General features: G+C 51.5%; 1 protein-coding gene across 7 annotated transcripts in view; it reads left to right on the top strand.

Moving 5' to 3' along the window:
* The first annotated feature begins 12883 nt into the window (after positions 1-12883).
* PLA2G6 (phospholipase A2 group VI) overlaps positions 12884-19947 on the top strand; it is a 60507-nt gene continuing 53443 nt past the window's right edge. For 2 of the 7 annotated variants that reach the window (XM_025460249.3, XM_025460265.3), the window contains exon 1: positions 12884-13012. The gene's annotated coding sequence lies outside the window, so the exon portion shown is untranslated. The remainder of the gene's footprint in view (positions 13013-19947) is intronic. The other 5 variants (XM_025460244.3, XM_025460254.3, XM_025460250.3 and 2 more) reach the window with 3 other exon arrangements.

Below are 19947 nucleotides of genomic sequence, written 5' to 3' on the forward strand. Positions count from 1 at the left end.
CTCCGCGCGGCCGGGCCGGGCTCCTCCACCCGCGTGAGAGCCCCGGCGCGGTGCGTTCACGTGACGCCTCGCGAGAGCCGCGTGGGCGGAGGTGTCGTTCGTCTCATTTTGCAGTCGCCAGCCCCGCGCCTCTTCTCCTTTCAACCTACACCCTCCGCCTCGATGATCTCATGCAGTCCCGTGGTTTTAAATGCCACCCATGATCTCCAGGGAGCGCTGAGTCCTGGACTGCCCACTCTGCACCTCCACCTGGGTGCCAGATGAGGACGGCAAACATCCAGCTCTCGACCCACCACCCTGCCCCAGCTCCCGGTACCCGCAGACTCCCCACTTTCAGTTGTTCAAGCCCATTGCTCTTTCTGCCTTCATCCCCATCGGTCAGGCTGGCTCCACCTCCAACGCGGTCCAGCGTCTGACCCTCCTTCCCACCCCCCAATCCTGGCCCCTGGGCCAGGCACCATCAATTCACCTGGAGAACAGCAGCAAGCCTCCTGACAGCTTCCCCACTTTGCCTCTAAAGGCTTTCATCACACACCCGACGAGGTTCTTAAAACAAGGATCAGACCGTTTCACACACTCACACCCTCTGGCTTAACACCCTCAATAGCTTCCATTTGCATTGAAAATATAGACTATACTCCTCCTTCTGGTCTATAGGGCCCTAAGCCATCTGGCCTCTACCCAGTTCTGCAGCCTCACCTCCTTCCATTCTCCCCTCACCCACTACCCTTCAGCCACACTGCCCTTCCTACTGTTTTTCAAGCACACCTAGCTTTTTCCTACCACAGGTCCTTTGCACTAGCTATGTCCTCTGTTCACTGCCAGGTTTTCTCATCTCTCGAGTCAGCTTAGAGGTCGTTACCTCAGAGAGGCCTTTCCTGGCTGCTCTGGCCAAAAGAGCCCCCACTTCTGAAATATGTTTTTATATTACCTTACTATCTCCATAAGGTGTTACCTTGCTTATGTATTTGCTTACTATTTTTTTAAGATTTGATTTATTCATGAGAGACAGAGAGAGAGAGGCAGAGACATAGGCAAAGGGAGAAGCCAGCTCCCTGCAGGGACCGTGATGCGGGATTGGATCTCAGGACCCCAGGATCATGACCTGAGCTGAAGGTAAGAGGCTCAACCACTGAACCACCCAGGCGTCCCTATTTAATGTCTGTCTTACCCAATCAGAATGTAAGTTTCTCGTCTGCTTTGTTCACCACGGCGTGTTCTGTGCCCAGGACAGTGCTCAGCCCCTAATGAGCCCTCACTGAGTGCATGTTGAGGAAATACATGAGTGGAGGCTCAGAGAGGTCAAGTGACTTTCCAAAGTCACCCAGCTGGGAAGTACAAGAACTAGAATTTGAATCCAGACCCAAATGATTCCTGGTCCAGATGTTTGGGGCTGTGCCCAAGGTAGGGGCTTCCAGCATAAATGTGAGGGTTACATTCGGTGCCTGGAGATCCACTCAAAAGGAGCAGCTTTGAGGGCAAGACGGGTGAGTATTGCATCCTCCCTTGTTCACGCTGTTTTCATCGTCTGAAGTGTCTGTTACTCCAGCAGCCATATCTTCTGTGAAACTGATATTCTAGTACCTACTTTATTTTACTGCGTAGGGCATAGGACCCCTCAACTAGGAGGTCTTCGTGTGGAGCCGTGGTCACTGGCAAGGCACCCCCATCCCTCGATATAATAGAATTTTATTTCAGAGCCCTTGTTATACCTTCCTGCCTCTGGACCTAGGTCTACCTGGGATTGTGGTGACACCTCTCTCTTACCTCCTGAAGGCCTTGGGTTTCATCTGCAGATTGGCCCGCTAGCTTCCCAAGTGACTGAACTTGCAAATTAGTCTGACACTCAAACAACCCCCCTCCCCACAACTGATTGCCCACTTGCCCTACAGTTATACATCTCTCACAGAGCCACTTATAGTACCTCTTGGGTTACAGAAGTTCTTGATTTTAGAAACTACACAATTGTGATTGTTGGTCTTTCTACTCGTCCCCCCTTCCCCATCATTTTCTATGAGCTTCCTAAGAGCCCAAATCATAGTAGGTGCTCAACTAGTGAATGAATCCCCAGTGACCTGCACAACACCTCTGGACACCATGCTGCCTAAATCCTTTCTCTCATCCCCACCCTGCCCACGCCAGGGCGTCAGCACTTCAGTACCCACTCAGCAGAGACTGCTTGCCCTCAGACATGGCTTCCTTTCTGGTCAAGGTCAAGGGACATAGTGCAATGTCATATTTAAAAGTGGCAGCTCCGGGGCGTGATCCTGGAGACCCGGGATCGAGTCCCACATCAGGCTCCCTGCATGGAGCCTACTTCTCCCTCTGCCTGTGTCTCTGCCTCTCTCTCTGTGTGCGTCTCTCACAAATAAATAAATAAATAAAATCTTTAAAAAACATAAAAGTGGCAGCTCTGTGGCATGAGAGGGGGTTCCCATTGGACAAATCTAGGACAATTTGAATATCAAAGTAAATGACAGTAATGATGGATCGTAACTCATTCAATAAAAGAAGAATCAATGGGTCCATACTAATATTAATGAATGAATGAAGAAAACAAAGCTCCTCCTTGTAGTAGAAGGAATGACAGAGTAAGAAAGTGACCATTAGGCAAACATTCTAGTAACAATGGATTCCAAGAATCATCAATGGATATGAAAATGTGATGAGAAATGTGAAATTTGATAGTTTCAAAGTATTGCCCTAAATATAATTATTAATTAGAAGTGGAAAGATAGGGACGCCTGAGTGGCTCAGCGGTTGAGCTTCTGCCTTCGGCTCAGGGAGTGATCCTGGAGTCCCAGGATCGAGTCCCACATCGGGCTCCCTGCGTGGAGTCTGCTTCTCCCTCTGCCTCTGTCTCTGCCTCTCTCTGTGTATCTCTCATGAATAAATAAATAAAACCTTAAAAAAAAAAAAGTGAAAGATAAGGGGGTGCCTGGGTGGCTCAGTCAGTTGAGCATCTACCTTTGGCTCAGGTCCTGATCGCAGGGTTCTGAAATCGAGCCCTGGGCTCCCTGCTCAGTGCAGAGTCTGGTTCTCCTTCTGCCCCTTCCCCTGCTTGTGCCCTTTCTTTCTCTCTCTTTCAAATAAATGAATAAGATCTTTAAAAATAAATAAATAAATAAATAAATACAAGATCTTGAAAAAGTCAGGAGACTGTTCCAGATTAGAGGAGACACGACCACTGAATGCAGTGTGGGATGCAGGATTTTCTGTTGGTATGAAGGACATTATGAAGGTAATTGGTGAAGCCCCAATGAGGCCTGTAGACCAGCTAACACCAGCTAATTAATTAATGTTAATTTTCTGGTTTGGGTAGTTTTCCTGTGGCCAGGTAAGAGAGTGTCCTTGATTTTAGGTAGCACATGTTGGAATATGTAAAGGTAAAGGGGCATCATGTCTGCAATTTACTTTCAAATGGTTCGGAACAAGAGAGAAAGGAAATTATAAAGATAATGTGATTAAGTGTTAACAATTGGGGAGTCTGGGTGAAGAACATACAGAAATTCTGTCATTCCTGCAATTTTTAAAAAAGATTTTATGTATTTATTCCTGAGAGACACACAGAGACAGAGGCAGAGGGAGAAGCAGGCTTTGTGCAGTGAGCCCTATGCGGGACTCGATCCCAGGAGCCTGAGATCACAACCTGAACCAAAGGCAGGTGCTCAACCACTGAGCCACCCAGGTGCCCCCAGTTTTGATCTTAATACAAGTTATTTTCCTCTGTTCTGTTTTGCCTAAGTAGGGGCTCTCAGGGTATTCTGAGGGTTCAGATCCTGGCCTCCACCCCTCCCCAGCAGTGACTTAACCACTCCCAGTCTCACTCTTCTCCTTTGTAAACTGGGCTTACTAATAGTGCCAATTTCATGGATTGTGAAACAATTTAATGTGTTCACACTTAAAAGCCTGTGGCACAGTGCCTAGTGTGGGATAACAGATCGATAGATAGATATTGGGTGAGAGAGATGATGAGTCCTCTGGAGTCCTCTAGAGAAACCTGCTTCTTCCCTGGGCGAGTGACAAAGCCAGGGCTGCCCCCGCCCAGCCAGAGACCCCACCTCCTGCCCACGGGGCGGGGCCTTGTTGGCACTTTCCAGGGAGGGAGTGCCTCTGCCAGCTAAGTCCCGCACAGCTCTGACTGGTCCAGCTCATCCTCTGCTCATCTGGCCAGGGGTCCAAAAAACCAGATAGCACCCAAGCGTATGCCTGCGGGACCCCAGTCCCCCAGTAGGTGCCTTGCCCAATAGTGGGTGCTCAGGAACAGCCACAAGCTTGACTCAAGCCTAAATCTGCAGCTCATTCACACCCCTGGCTGATCCCAGCGTGGGGCATTCCTCACTCCCAGCCTCAGTTTCCCCATCTGCAGTGAAAGCCTAGGATTAGGTCTCAAACCACAATAAACTTTCTTCAAAGGAAAGCTGACTCTGCTGTGTGTCCCTCATTGTAAAATAGCTAGTGACCGGCTGCTTAGGAGGGGACCAGCGTTGGCTTTGAGATTTTGGGCCAAGTGTTCTCTGGAGGCCCTTCCTGCCCTGAGATTTGATTTCCAGACACCTCCACTCCTACTCCCCGGTTCCCATCCCTGGACACTGGGGCCTTCCCAGCCCCCCTTAGCGGAACAGCACTCCACTGACTGAATCAGGTGGGTTCCTGCGCTGGGTGGGAGTGATGGCACGGGATCCTTTCTGGCACCTTGTCTTGTCCCCACTTGTTCACACCTCCCATGGGTCTTCCCAGCTTATTACTGCGTAGTACTTATCACTATGTTTCTGAGTTGCTTCCTAGGCACCAGGCACCGTGCTAAGTACCTAAGATCTGCCTGCAGGCTGTATGTTTCCCCAGCTCTTGCCTCCTACTGCTAAATAAACCAACCATCTCCCCAAATGACCTGTACTTTCATCACATTTCGGTGTCTTTATGATTTAACTTTTCCTTCTCACGAAAGCCCTCCCTGTTGCAGGAGGGCAGTGGTGACACAAATGATCAGCTGAGGAAACAGACCCATGTATGGATTCACCAGCTGTCCAGAGAGAGCACCCCATTGCTGGTGCTGATTGCTGTTAATCTTTGCCACCACTTACGGAGTTAGGTGTTATCATCGCTGTGCTGTGGACAAGAAATCAGAACTTTGAGTGGTGAGACTACCAGCTCAACACCACACAGCCAGTCCCTGGCACAGGAGCATTTGAACCAGGTTGGTCTGATGGGAGCACTGAGCTGTCTCCTGCTGTCCTGGCTAAGCCTCACCCCTGGGCTTTGTTGGGGAGCCATCTGAGCGGCTCATGGGTGCAAGACACTCCAGCATTCCCTGTGGGCAGCCAGGATCCTGTACAGGAATCCTGCCCCTCTTCTTCCCTCTTTTTTTTTTTTTTAAGATTTTATTTATTTATTCATGAGACACAGAGAGAGAGGCAGAGACACAGGCAGAGGGAGAAGCAGGCTCCATGCAGGGAGCCCGACATGGGACTCGATCCCGGGTCTCCAGGATCAGGCCCTGGACTGAAGGCGGCGCTAAACTGCTGAGCCACCCAGGCTGCCCCTCTTCTTCCCTCTTAGAAGATGTGCCTGCACTAGGGTCCTAGGGTCCCTAGGGTCCTGGGTCCAGTGGGGAGAAAAACGGGCACTGCTTTGTCCTTGCTTCCACTTGAGGATAGGGCGGCTGTCTGAGAGGCCTGGCCTCAATACCTCCCTTCCTCTGCCCCTGCAGAAGCTGTCCCAAAGCCACCTCTCCTCTTCCCAGACTCTCAAGCCCACCCTCCAGCTCTCCTCTTCTCTCTCAGCACCAGCATTTCCCCAAGTGGCTGCCATCCCCAACCTCCCCTACCCTCGGCCTGCACGTGTCACTCTTCATCACTCCAGCCCCCAGCCTCCCCTTTTCTTTTGCAGCCCCAGTCTGCCTCACCACCTCTGAGCTCTCCTGCCCCCTCACCTCCCTGTCCTGTAGTCTGGCTCTGACCCCACAATCCCCTGAAGGGACCTCTTTGCTGCTGAATCCAGGGTCCACTTCCCCTTCCAATCTATCCTGTCCTTTGACAGTACTTGACCTTATGGCTCTCTCCTCTCAGCTTCAAAGGCTTGGGCTTCCCTCCTACCTTTTCAGTCTCCATCTGATGCTTCCCCTGGAGCTCAGGGATTAGTGAAGCTCAAAGCCATGGCCTTTGCCCCCTCTTCCTCTCCCTGGGGGACCTCAGTTCCCCTCAAGATCTCAGGTGCCACCCAGTGCTAACAACTCCCAGGTCTCTCTCACCAGCTCCCCGTCTGCATGTCATGTCTGTGGGCCAGATCTGCTTGAGCACCTGCCCAGCTGGCAAGGACTTCCCTCTGTGCTTCCTCTGGCTTGTCCAACCCAGCATGGTCATGAGGGTCACAAGCAACCTGAGGCCACCTCCCCTCATTTCCCTAATAGGCTGGAGAGGCCACCTTCCGCTCAGTCACCCCAGGGAGATGCGGGGCTGCCATCCTTGCCTCATCCCTCTGCCTCATTCCTTCAGCTGGGCAGTCACCAAGTCTCTGTGCCCCAGCTCCTTGACTTTTTTTAATTCTCTCTTCCCTATTGTCCGTTTCAGCCACTGCACGTCTCTCCTGGACAGCTGCCTTGGCCTCCAACCTCTCATCCAACCTCTAATCCAACCTCTCATCCAAAACCTAAATTATTTTATTTTATTTTTTTCAAAACCTAATTTTTTTAAAAAAAGATTTTATTTATTTATTCATGAGAGAGAGAGAGAAAGAGGCAGAGGCACAGGCAGAGGGAGAAGCAGGCTCCATGCAGGGAACCTGACATGGGACTCAATCCTGGGTCTCCAGGATCACGCCCTGGGCTGAAGGTGGCGCTAAACCGCTGAGCCACCCGGGCTGCCCCCCAAAACCTAAATTTGAGGGACACCTGGGTGGCTCAGTGGTTGAGGGTCTGCCTTTGGCTCAATCGTGATCCTGGGGTCCTGGGTTTGAGTCCCACATCGGGCTCCCCGCAGGGAGTCTGCTTATCCCACTGCCTATGTCTCTGCCTCTCTCTGTGTGTCTCTCATAAATAAATAAATAAAATCTTTAAAACAAACAAACAACCCTAAATTTCACAAGATGCCTCTAGTGACTTTGATAAACAGACCCCCTCCCCTTCCCCATGCTGGACATATAGTGTGAACAAAAACATAAGCTTGTGTTAGGCCAATGCAATTGTGGGGTTTTCTGTTACTAAGGCATTCCCTAGTCTATCCTGCCTGGTGGTCTGCAACATGATCCCCTGTAATTTTCTCATTCCTCTGGGAAAACCCTATTTGCCTCTTGTCCCGTGCTTCTTCCCAATAAACAATCACCTATGTATTTGAGGCAAGTTTGCGTTAAACTGTGAATCCTCAGGACAGGAGCAGACATATCTTTTGTGTCCCTACCCAACCGAGAGTGAGGCTGTGCACCTAGTGGGTGCTCCAGTGGTACTGGCTGAGAAACTGAAGTGAGGATGAGAGGCCCAGGAGAAAGGGATGAAGACCTAACGCACTCTGACCCCCCAAGAACCCTGCATTAGACTCCATCCTAAGAGGCTAGACTCTGCATGGCTGCGGGCACATGTCCCCCACCTTTGCCTGAAGTGCCCTCTGCTCAGCCTCTGCAAACCCTCACCACCCTTCAGAATCCAGGTTCAGGCTTACTCCTCCTCCTCCTCCTCCTCCTCCTCCTCCTCCTCCTCCTTCTCCTTCTTCTTCTACAGATTTTATTTCTTTATTCATGAGAGGCACACAGAAAGAGGCAGAGTCCTGGCTGATGCAGGACTTGATCCCAGGACCCTGGGATCACGCCCTGAGCCAAAGGCAGATGCTCAACCACTGAGCCACCCAGGTGCCCTTCAGGCTAGCTTCTTGGCAAAGCTTCCCTGGCCTCCAGGCCCTGAGAACCAGCCTCTCCTCAGGACACAGTCTGTCCTGTGAGCCCCTGAGCTGGGCTGAGGGGCCCCCAGAGTGGGCAAGTCCTGCTTTTGCTGGCCAGGCCTGGCTTTCCTCCTTGGGATGGGAACACATGTGGCTGCTGCCTCACAGCCCAAGGTCACCTGCACTCATTTCCTTCCAGAGGGCACAAGCCTCTATGGCTTCCCCCCATCAAGTCAGAAGCCGTATAATCAGTGTAATCATTACACAGCTACCACACATTATGGTGGCCTCTGTGCCTCCACTCATGTCTCTACAGCAGCAGGGGGATTTTTCCCCACCTCAGCTCCCTGCTCCTCGCCCTGCGGGGCTCCCACCGGCTGCAGAATGAGTTCTACATCCTCGGCCTGGCACTCGAGAACATTCATGCTCGGCCTCTGTGGCTCACTGCCCAGTCACCTGCTCACACACTGGATTCTAGCAGGGTTCAACCTCTTGCAGCTCCCCAGACGATCCACACTATCTTGTGATGTTGACTTTTGCCCTTACGGTTCTTTCCACCTGGGATGTTTTTACTTTCCTAATCCAGGTGGCTAACTTCTATTCAACCTTTGAAACTCAACTTATGAATGGGAGTTGGTATATTTTTTTCTGTAAAGAACCAGATAGAAATAGATCAGGCATTGTAGGCCATGTAGTTTATGTCCCAATTACTCGATTCTGTTACTGTAGACAACATAGGCATGTGAACAAATGCTGTGGCTGTGTTCCAATAAAACTTGGTTTATAGGGACACCTGGGTGGCTCAGCGGTTAAGCATCTGTCTTCGGCTCAGGTCGTGAATCCAGGGTCCTGGGATCGAAACCCACATTGGGCTCCCCGCAGGGAGCCTGCTTCTCCCTCTGCCTATGTCTCTGCATCTCTCTGTCTCTCATGAATAAATAAAAAATATATATAAAAAAATCAAAGAACAAAAAAACTTCGTTTATAGGAACACATGATGGGGGGGGGGGTTTAGTGTGCCCACCCCTGTTCAGGAGCCATCCCATAAGCTTCCCACAGGACAGAGTTCAACAATACCTTCTTGCAATGTCTTCTATACTGTACACGTTTTCTCATGACACAATGCCCAGCTGTAATGATTCTACAGTTGTGATGATTAGATGGGATAATGCGTCCTACCATTGTCTCTCATCCCGCTTTCTAGAACAGCTTCCTCACCGGCCTCCCAGCCTCTGCCTCGCCCTTACAGTCTCTTCTCACCCAACAGATATGATCTGTTAACATGTAAACCCAATCAGGTCCCTCTGTTCAAAAACCTCCCATGGCTCCCCATTTCCCTCAGAATGAAAGCCAAAGTTTAAAAATAATCTGCAATGTGCATCAGGTCCTGATATTCCGTTGACCTCATCACCTACCATGCTCCTGCTCTCTCACACTACTCCCGGTGCACCAGTCTCCTTGCTTGTCCCGACACAAGCCATGGAGACTCCTGACTCAGGGCTTTTGCTCATAGCATTCCTTCCATCAGGAACTCTCTTTCCCAGGTTCACTCCCCGGTCTCCCTCAGACCGTTATTTAAATATCTCCCTTCCCAGTGAGGCCTTTCCCTGGCCCCTTTGTTTAAAACTGTACCCCTCCCTCCTCTTTCCCTCCTGCTCTTATTCCACAGCACTTATCACCCTCTATCATCCTGTATACTTTCCCCTCAATTTTTTAATTATAAAAGTGTTCAAACACACAAAACATAAGGATTAGTGCGCCTCACATATACAACCCCAGATTCCCACTCAAGGTTTTCTGAAAGACAGATGCTAACATCATGACACTTCACCCAAAGACTTTAGAAAAACACACTCTCTTTGACTTGATCTTGTTTGTCATCTGTCTTTCCTCCACAAGGCTGTAAATGCCAGGCGGGCATGGATTTTTGTCTTATTCACCGTAGTTTGCTCAGCACCAAGAACGTTGCTTGGCATATAGTGGGTCCTTCTATGGAGAGGGAAAGAAAAGACAAGATAGGTCCTAATCCTGGTTCTGCCATTTATTTATTTATTTATTTATTTATTTATTTATTTATTTAATATTTTTAAGGATTTTTTAAAAAAGATTTTATTTATTCATGAGAGACACACACAGAGAGAGAGGCAGAGATACAGGCAGAGGGAGAAGCAGGCTCCCCTTGTGTGGATCCCAGGATCCTGGGATCATGACCTGAGCCAAAGGCAGACACTGAGTCACCCAGGTGTCCCTATTTTTAAAGATTTTATTTATTTGAGACAAAGAGAGCTAGAGCACCAGCAGGGGGAGATGGGGAGAGACAGAGGGAGAAGGAGAAGCAGGCTCCCTGCTGAACTGGAAGCCCAAGGAGGGCCTCACTCCCAGGACCCCTGTGACCATGACCTGAGCTGAAAGTAGACGCTTAACCAGCTGAGCCACCCAGGCACCCTGGTTCTGCCTTTTATTGATATGTGACTCTGGGGATTATTTTCCTTTGCAGAACCTATAGGTTTATTTTCTTTTTTTTTCTTTTTTAAAGATTTATTTTTTTATTCATGAGAGACACAGGCAGAGGGAGAAACAGGCCCCATGCAGGGAGCCTGACGTAGGACTCATGGGACTCGATCCTCCGACCCTGGGATCATGACCTGAGCCAAAGGCAGGCGCTCAACCGCTGAGCCACCCAGGCATCCCCCTATAGGGTTTCTTCAACAATAAAGTGGAAGGCAAGAGTACTACTTCTCAGCATTGTTGTGAGGCTCCAACAAGGTAAGAGTGTAAAACCATGCCATTAGTATGTCGGCTAGTTAAATTTCCTTTTTTTTTTTTTTTTTAAGATTTATTTATTTATTTGAGAGAGAGAGAGTGGGGGCAGGGGAGGGGCAGAGGGAGAGAGAATCTGAAGCAGATGCCCAGCTGGCTGAGTGCCGGGCCAACACTGGGCTGTGTTTCATGACCCTGAGATCATGACCTGAGTCAAAACCAAGAGTCAGACAGTTACTGACTGAGCCACCCAGGTGCCCCAGTTACCCACATTTCTATCCAACTCTGAGGGAGGGGACGTGGTCTAGTCTAACTCTCCAGATTCTGGGCTCCTAGAAAGCAGACATTTTGCTCTGAGGTGTTTGTAGCTGCAAGCCCCTCTGAGATGTTCTTGGCACAGCCCCTCAAGAGAAGCTCTTTAACTCAAACTGCTCCAATGCAGAAATCCAACAGAAACCCAACAGAGTGTATCTCATTTTGCTTATTTGCCCCTCCCTTCCCATTGCTTGCTCATTCAGTGCTTCCTAAGAATCCGCTATATCTCATTTCTTGCTTTATCCATTCATTTCACAGTTTCACCAGAAATACCTAGGGGGGGGGGGGGCAGGCACTCAACTTCATTAGGCCCTGAGATTAAATTTCTTTCATGGATCTTTGAGGGTTTTTAACAATTGGTCCAGCCTCCCTCGGCCTTTTCTACTTTTCAGATTCAGTTGTGTGTCTGCGTTGCCAAACTTGTCTTGCAGACCCACTTTGAATACCAGGGTGTTTGCTGAAAAATGAGACTCAGCCCGCTGAACCTACGCGTCTTCTTGGGTCAGATTACTCTGTAGAGGCAGGAATGCCTGGCCTTTTGCAAGCTCCCTGATAACCATCGTCCTAACTTCACTTATTTGGGGTGTGGAGGGCAAAATATTTTCAGTGAGAAGTCTGAGTTTTTACCTAGTTCTCTCAACTCAAAGCTGAAACTCTTGAGCAAAATTCAAATCTCAGTTTAAGGAACAGTTTCCTCATCTGTAAAATGCAGACAAGAGTGGACACTCCAGAGATGATGGATGTGAAGTCAAACTACTTTGTAATCGGCGAAGCTCTGTACAAATAGGAGTTGACACGATCTGCTCAGAAGCACATCTGTCACTACAACCCAGGCAGTCACCAGTGTGCCTTTCTCAGCATTACTAATCATAACAACGACCATTTGCTGCAATCCCTCCATGTGCAGGTAGGGAGAGGAACTTAGCTGTAGGTCACAACGTCCTTATTAAGGAGGAGTTCACAGAGACCAAGTCATTTGCCCACATTTCTACTAAAAGTGCTAAGATACTTCCTGAGGTCAGCTTGGTGTAGGGCTGCCGGATAACAATGAACACTTTCTTAGCACAACTGTACTTAGTGATTTTTAAAAAATATTCATTCATTCATTCGACACAGAGAGGCAGAGACAGAGGCAGAGGGGATAGGCAGGCTCCCTGCGGAGCCCAGCTGTAATGATTCTACAGCTGTGGGGCTTGATCCCAGGACCCCGATACCACGCCCCAAGCCAAAGGCAGACGCTCAACCACTGAGCCACCCAGGCGTCCCCTCAGTGATTTTTATTTGAACTAAAAGATGATCTGTGGGCAGCCCGGGTGGCGCAGCGGTCTAGCGCCGCCTTCAGCCCAGGGCGTGACCCTGGAGACCCGGGGTCGAGTCCCACGTCGGGCTCCCTGCGTGGGGCCTGCTTCTCCCTCTGCCTGTGTCTCTGCCTCTCAGTTTCTTATGAATAAATAAATGAAATCTTAAAAATAAGTAAATGATTGGTAGTTGAGGCCAAATTCAAATTAATCATCTTTTAATTATTTAAAAGAATTAGCTCTTTTGAATAAGAATTCAAAATTAAGATTCTTAGTTGCTCAATCTGGGGGGTCCCCGGCAAAATCAAAGCAGGCCCCTCCCTGCCCCGCCCTGCGTCTTGGCTCCTTTCCCTTTTCTCTCTCGGGCGGTCCTTCGGGAGGCTCAGGCTCCAGGCCTCAGACCGTTTCAGGAGGCGGAAGGCGGAGGAGGAGGCGGCTCCTGCCCCTCATCAACATGTCCGCCAGCGAGCCGGCGCGAGGACCCTCCGCCCCGCACAGACATGGCCGCGCCCCGCCGCGGAGGATTGGCTCCAACCCGAAGCCCGGCCTCCCTCGGCCCTGAGAGCCCCTTCCATTGGGCAGTTAGAAAACATGGCGGAGCCCCGCCCCCGCCTTCCTCGTGCGCCCCCCACGCGGCGCGGGGGCGGGGCCGCAGCGGCGGCCGGGCACCGGCTTCGGTGATTGGCGGAGGGCGGCGGCCGGGCCCTCACGTGGCCGCGGGCTCGTTTGTTTGCGGAAGTAGGTGGAAGTAGAAGTGCTGAGTAAGGCGAGGTGAGTGACGGCGCAGGGGAGGCGGGGCCTGGGGGGCCCTTCCCAAACCTCCTCGGCGCCCCAGATTCGGTGGTCTCCACCCGGACCCCCCTTCCGGCCTCCCTCGTGTTCCCGTTTGTTAGTCGTGTCCTCCATTGACCCTTGTGTGACCCCCGGAGTGCCCGCAGCTTCCGCCCTTTGATCCCTCAGCGCTCCCAACTCCCATCCGTGACGGCTCCCGTCTCATACGGAACTTGGGACCTCCCCAGGGACGCCAGCTTCGGCCCTGGGTCCCTCCTTAGGACCCCCGTCTCCCTTGTGTGTCTCCCGTCTATCCCTGACTTCCTTGGTCAGCCCCTCCCTGTTCCCCTCCAACTCTCAGGCCCCCAGTTTTCACTCTGAGCCGCACTGATTGTCCCATTACCTTCCCGTGCCCTTCTGAGTGCTCCCAACTTTTCTGCCTCTCTATTCCTACCTGATCTCCCACTTCACCTGTTGTCTGCATTTCTCCATTGGCGTTTCCGCTGTTGTCCATTTTACTCTCCCCCCTTTCTGAGTCCCATCACCCTGTTTCTGCTTATTGTCTCTCATGTGCTTCCAGATTTCATCTGTGCCTGCGCCCCTCCATGCTCCCTCCCACCTTCCCCAGAGCCTCCCCACCCCAGGGTTTCCCAACCCACCAATTCTGTGTCCACCTCCTGCTCCCAGAGATGGCCTGGAAGCTGGTGACCGAGAAGGTGTGACCTGTAGGACCATGCGACTGGGATGGGCAGGCCCGTGGCTGTGGGACAAGGAGGGCATAGGGCTCAGGGATCTGTGCCCATTTTTTTTTAATGGGCTACTCACATGACCCCAAACAAATACCTTCCCTTCCTCTGAGCTTCTGGGTCTTTCCCTCACCTGCCCTTTAACCCACCCAACAGGATGTTGGGCAGGTTTGGTTTGGCAACACAAGTGCCCCACCCTTGGGCTGAATACAGTGTTTTTGTTATTGTCTCTGCCTTTAAATGTTCCTGGAGTTTGGAGGCTGTTTTCTGTTCCAAGTTGCAGTTTCCTTGCCTGTAACGGGGATTGTATTTCCTGCCCTCATAAGGCTGCCGTGAGATTGGAAATTTGAGAAAATGTAGAAGGCAAAAGCTTTGTAACTGGCATGTTTCCGTACCAGTGCATAGTTTTGCTCTTGTGTCACAGCCAGGAAAGGGAAGGGGATAAAATGACAAAAGGAGGGAAAGACAAGTAGAAGGACCGCTGTGTGCATGCAGCTATGAGTCGGGCTCTTCTGTTGTTGCTTTTGCCATTCATTCATTCCTCATTTATTTAACAAATATCAACGGGCTGTTTATGGGGCTCTGGGGCTGTTTATTGCGTTCTGGGCTACCCTCAAAGGAGCCTATGTTATTGCTATTGAACATAAGAAAGAGGGCAAATGGGTTGCCTGACGTCACACCAGTTAATGAGACTGGAGTTGCACCCTGAAAGGAGTTCTTGATAACACCGGAGCCTGTGTGATCATCCTGCTGTTGTCTCAGTGCCCAGGGCACCTTTTCTCCCTTCCACTGATGACTTTCTCATTGGGTGACAGTGTCCTCAATGAGAATTTCCTTCTCACTCAGCAGAATGACATCACCAAGAAATAGAGGAAGCGCTGTGTGTGCGTGCGCGTCTGCACCCTTGTGTGGGGCATGTGTGGAAGGGGAGAGGAGGCCTTGTTATGAGCTTCCCTTTGTAGAGGGTGGCTCCTGGGAGAACATTTTAATAGGTCCCTGCCTGAAATGCCTCTTTCTCTCTCTCTCTTTTTAATCTATGCTCATTTTTCAGGTGATCTCATCCGGTCTCATAGCTTTAAGTACCAGCTCTACTTTGACAACACCCAAATTTATATCTCCAGTCCTGTCTAGATCTTTCTTGTGAATGATAGACTCACTTATAAAATTGCTTGCTCAACACCTCAAATGTAGGCATTTCAAAATCAAAGATATTTAGAATTAAGCTCCTGATAGATCTCCCCTTCCACCCTTCCCTACCTTCCATCAATATCCCTCCCACTTACTTTCCCATCTTGAGGAAATGGCAGTATTCTTTCCATTGCTCTGGCTGAAGCTGTGAAATTATTCTAGAAGCCTCTCAATACCCTTCATCCCAGCCAATGATGTGTTAATGTTGCTCCTTGGCTCCAACCTGCAATGGCTCCTCTCACTTGTACTTGCCTGGTCCTCTCTTACCTCTCTGATTTCACTGGCGTCCTTGCTGTTCTTGGAGCCCCAGGGTCTTTGCATTTGCTCTTCCCTCTGGCTGGAAAACTCTCCACCTAGATATCCCTACAGTTTTTGGCCTCATTTCCTTTTAGTCTTTATTCAAGGTCAAGTTGTTGGTCAGGACTACCCTGGTCACCCTAAAATTTCAGTCTCTACCTCGACACATCTTATCTCCCTTCTTTGATTTCCTTTTCTTCTCAGCATCTAACCAGCATCTAAAACCTATATATGTTTTGCCTGTTTATCTTCTCTATTATTTGTAGCCCTCGCTAAAATAGAAGATCTAGGCGGGCAGGGATTTTTGTCTGTTTAGTTCACTAGTGGAGTCTCAGCAGTTAGAGCAATGCCTGCCACAGAGTGGGTCCTCGATGAGTATCTATAGAGCGAATCATAAAATGGGCCACCCTGTCCCTAGGCACGAGTCCAAAGATCTCTCCAAGTTATTGGTGTCTCCTGTCCTTGAGAGCTCCAGCAACCCATCTGGGGCAGTCTGCTGCTAGCTGTGGTCCAGCTGAGCAGAGCAAACGAAAAAGACACCTTTTCCTTTCCTGAAGGGCATTTTGTGGCTCATACGGACAGCAGTGCATTTTTAGATGCGAGCCTTAGTGTTTGGAGGACGAGAGGCTGAAAAGCAAGCCGCTCAGCCACTTTCCATTCAGGCTTCCTCCTGAAGGTGGTGTGAGGATGCTGGGGTGGTGCTCCGGATGCTAACTAATAGGGCTCAGACCCTGGCAAGTTACATGAGCCCCTGTGCCTCAGTTTCCTACGTGTTATGGGTAGAAGTGCACCTTCACTCTGGAGTGTTCTGAGGATTAAACGTGGTGATTATCTCAGACACTTGGTGAGGCGCTGTGTGCTCAGTGGTCTGGATGAACGTAACAGTGTTGTTTGGTGTGTAAAGTAATGGGGGCAAGCCCTTCCTCATTCCTCACTCACATTAGGAAAGAGTTTGGGATGAGCTGGGGTCAGAGAGAACACGGGAGGAACATTTGTGTTTTGGAGGCAGCTTTGGAGGTCCAGAGGTTCAGATGGGGGACAGAAAGGACATTTGACCCTCACCCTTACTTTCATCCAGTCTTTTCCCATGCGCTAATTGAGCACCTACTGTTTGCAGGCCCTCTGCCTAGTATAGTTCTGGAGTCTAAAGAAGCAGCCATGTGTCCCACCACCAGGCAACATCTCCCACTTCCTTTCTCTGGGCCTCAGTTTCCTTTGGTGCCAAACAGGATAACACCAGCACCTTCCTTCCTTCACAGGCATTTGTGAGCTTGGGGGCAGCTACCAGGTGTGGGAACCCTGTGCCAACCATAAAGCGGGGTGGCCTTGGGAGAGGGTGTAGGCTGGGGTGTGGTGATGCGTTGCTGTGCTGAGAGGCACGGCTGGTGGGGCCGAAGGAAGGAAGGCGGCCGTGCTCGGCCTGGGCTGGGTGCTCTGACCATCCGGCCCCGGGCAGTGGATGGGGGAGACATCAGCTGCACGGGAGGGGGTCGCTGGCCCGTGCCACTTGTTCCAATCACGGGACATCCTGTCATAAGCAGCCGGGGCTTGGGAAGCCTGATTTCCAACTCCCAGGATCCCTCACGAGGCCAGTCCTGTGAGGTCAGCTTCCTGGCCTGGCTGCCTGTGGGATCCTGTCACGCACCTCCTGGACAGCTGTCCTGCCCCTCTGGCCAGGCTTCGTCGAGAGGGAAGCAGAGGGCTCCTAGAGTTTCTCTGCTGGGAGCCTGAATGAGTTCAGTCTATGAGCTTCAGGTGTAGAAAACCAGACTTTCTAGATCACAGCTCATTGCCTCTTGGGAAGCCTAGCAAGTGCCCAGGAAGTATTCTCCTGACAGTTTCCACCATGGTGATGTGCTGGGCAGCTCTGAGTGAGGGGAATAGGAAATGTGGCCTGGTACCACTGCCAAGGGAGTAAGAGAGGAGGAGAGGGTGCCTCGATGGTGCCGGCCCCGTGGGCTTCCAGGGGTTTATTCATTTGTCCTCACTCATTCACCAAACATTTATGAAATAGCCACTGTTCATCAGGAACAGCAGGCTATGTGGTTGGATAAAACAAAGAAAGAGGGCAACCCAAACCAACAGACACACCATTGTTATCTCAGGATGGATGCTCCTTTGGGGAACCACGGGGCAATGTGAGGGTACCCCCAGGGCTGAAAGTAGGGGAAGCACAGGTGTGATTCTTAGACGAGATGGCTCGTGAGTCACTCCTGAAGGACAGGAAGGGTTTATTTGTTTGTCTAACAGTGAGAGGAGCAAAGTGGGCAGCACAGTGTAGGCAGGAGCGTGTGCAGGTACATGGGGGCATGAGAGTGGCATGTTCTAGAAGGCTCTGGTGCAGTGTGGTTGAAGTAGGGGTGCAGGAGGTGGGCTCGCCAGGTCATGTGGATGCTTATATCCCCGCCCTGGAGCTTGGGCTTTCTCTGAAAGATGGTGAGGAGCCACTGGGCAGGTGTAAGCATCTGATTTGCATCCTGTGGCAGGCACAGAGGGGGTTGTAGGGGGGCGGTGGACCTAGTCCTCCTGGTGTTGTAGTGCAAGCTGGGAGTGTTGCGGGAGGGACCAGTTCTGGTGCTCTGAGCCTTCGTGGGGAGCAGCTGGGCATTGAAGGATGAGCAGAGGCTTTGGCAAAGATGGGAGTAAAGGGGGCAGGGGAGGATATTCCAGGTAGGACAGGCTAGAAAGTTTGAAAATTCAGGGCCTCTCTCTCTTTCTCGGAAAGAGAACTGTTTGGAGGAGGAGGTGGGGGGAAGGGGGCCCAGGGCCTGGCAGCTTTGCACTTCCTCTTGCTTGAGACCTGCCTGGGATCTCTCAGGGGAATTCACAGCGGAGGTGGAACCAGACATCTGAGGGCGGGGTTCTCCCCAGTCCCCCCTCTAACCAGCCACTTGCTCCCCGCCCACTGTTGCACTTCTTGAGCTTGTGGCCTCTGCAAAAGAGCCCACGTCACCGTCACCGGGTGCTCTGAGCATGGATCTAAAGCAGATGCTGGCAAAATGGCTCTGGGGTGCTCAGTATTCATGTTGAGCATGGCTGTGCCCGCGCTCCCCCTCGCTGCCCAAGCCTGATGAAAATGCTCATTCCTGGACAGGTCACGAAGGCTCCTGTCCCCACGCCCTCCTATACATACGTTCTCTTTTGCTCCGTCTGTGGGGAGGCCTCTTGCCTGGGTCCCCACTGCAAAGTTCAGCTCAGGAGTCACCTCGGGTAGTCATCCTTTCCTGACTCTTTCCCCCCACAACCAAGGGGACAGGGACTGGGTTTGGGTCCCCCTGTGACTACTCATTTTATGAACCCAATCAACCACTTCTGGGGAACTCACCAAGGATGCCATTTGCTGGTTCTAATCTCCCTCTGACCCCACTATGGCTTTTTTGTTCATTCTCTTTTTTGGCGGACGTCAACATGTTCCACTTTCACTTGCCCTTCCAACACCCATGATCTGAGGCCTCCCCAGGCCTCAGTTACTTCATCTCTTGAAGGGGGACACGAATGCTTGTCCTTCCTGCCTGACGGCTCCTCTCCTCTGGGGCTGCCTTCCCCAGCAGCTGCTTTCTAAGCCTTCCCTGAAGGAATCAAGCAGGCAGGCTGGGCCTTTGACCACAGAGCAGAAGTTAGGAGAACAGGCCAGAAATCTCCCGCCTCATGCCTCACAGTAGGGAAGACGTCACCGACACCTGGAACTGCAGGAGTGGATGAGCAGAGTTGTCCGTGTCCCCCTTCGCCACAGAAGCTCTTGGGTTTGTGGCTTTTCTGCTTGGGGCAGCAGAGAGCTGCTTGGAGCCTCAGGTGCCCAGGAGCAGATGGCCTCTATCACATGACCTTGGTGGCAGCTGTGTCACCTGTTATTTAGGCAGAGGGAGCGAGCCCAGGTGAGGAGCCAAAGAGAACCATTGTCAGCAGGTAAAAGCAGGTGTTGATCAGGCAGGGAGGTCAAGAGCAAGTGGCTGTGAGAAGCCAGAGGGGGAGGAAGCGGGGGGGTGGGGGGGCTGCTCCCCGCTGTGGGTCCTCCACTGTGGGTCCTCCCCGCTGGCTGTGCTGGAAGGAGCCTGCTCCCCATCCCCCAGGTCAGGGGTGGGATGGGAGGAAGAGCACAGAAGCCAGAAGGAAGCACAAGCATGCGCCCTGTCTGCTTCTCACTTGCCTCTTTCCGGGCTGGTCTGTTATGATCGTTCCAGGATGTGACCCAGGGGGCTTAGTTTCCTTTCTTCCACCTTGTGATAACAATGGCCTCTGTTTGTGCCCACAGTCGGCCGGCGGCCTGGACACTTTCCCTCCATTGTGTCATTTCACCCCGACGCCCACCCTGGAAGGCTGGGAGGGAGCCAGACCTGTCTGTCCTTCTGGTGGCCAGGCAGCTGTCACTGTGTGGAAGGTGGCCCTAAACCACCAGCCCCTGGGGACCCGTGAGGAAGGTGTCTCTCCACTGGGGTGGGATGTCATCCCCTCAGTGACTCTTCCCTTTACCCCAAGTGGGCTCGTGGGTGCTGGTGCCCCCGACCCCCCACCCCCAACTGCCTGTGAGCCTCTCTCCCGGTGCCTCCCACCTGTTCTCTGGGAAGCCTCTGTGCTGCTTTTCTAAGCTGTTCCTGACCCCCAGGGAACCCTGTCTCCCTAGCTGGGGGCCCCAGGGGCTCAGCCTACACTCTTATGTCTTTAACAAATAGAATCATTAAAAACAAAACAAAAACAAAAACAGCA

This window comes from Canis lupus, chromosome 10 (assembly GCF_003254725.2).
Source record: "Canis lupus dingo isolate Sandy chromosome 10, ASM325472v2, whole genome shotgun sequence".
Lineage (NCBI taxonomy): Eukaryota > Metazoa > Chordata > Mammalia > Carnivora > Canidae > Canis > Canis lupus.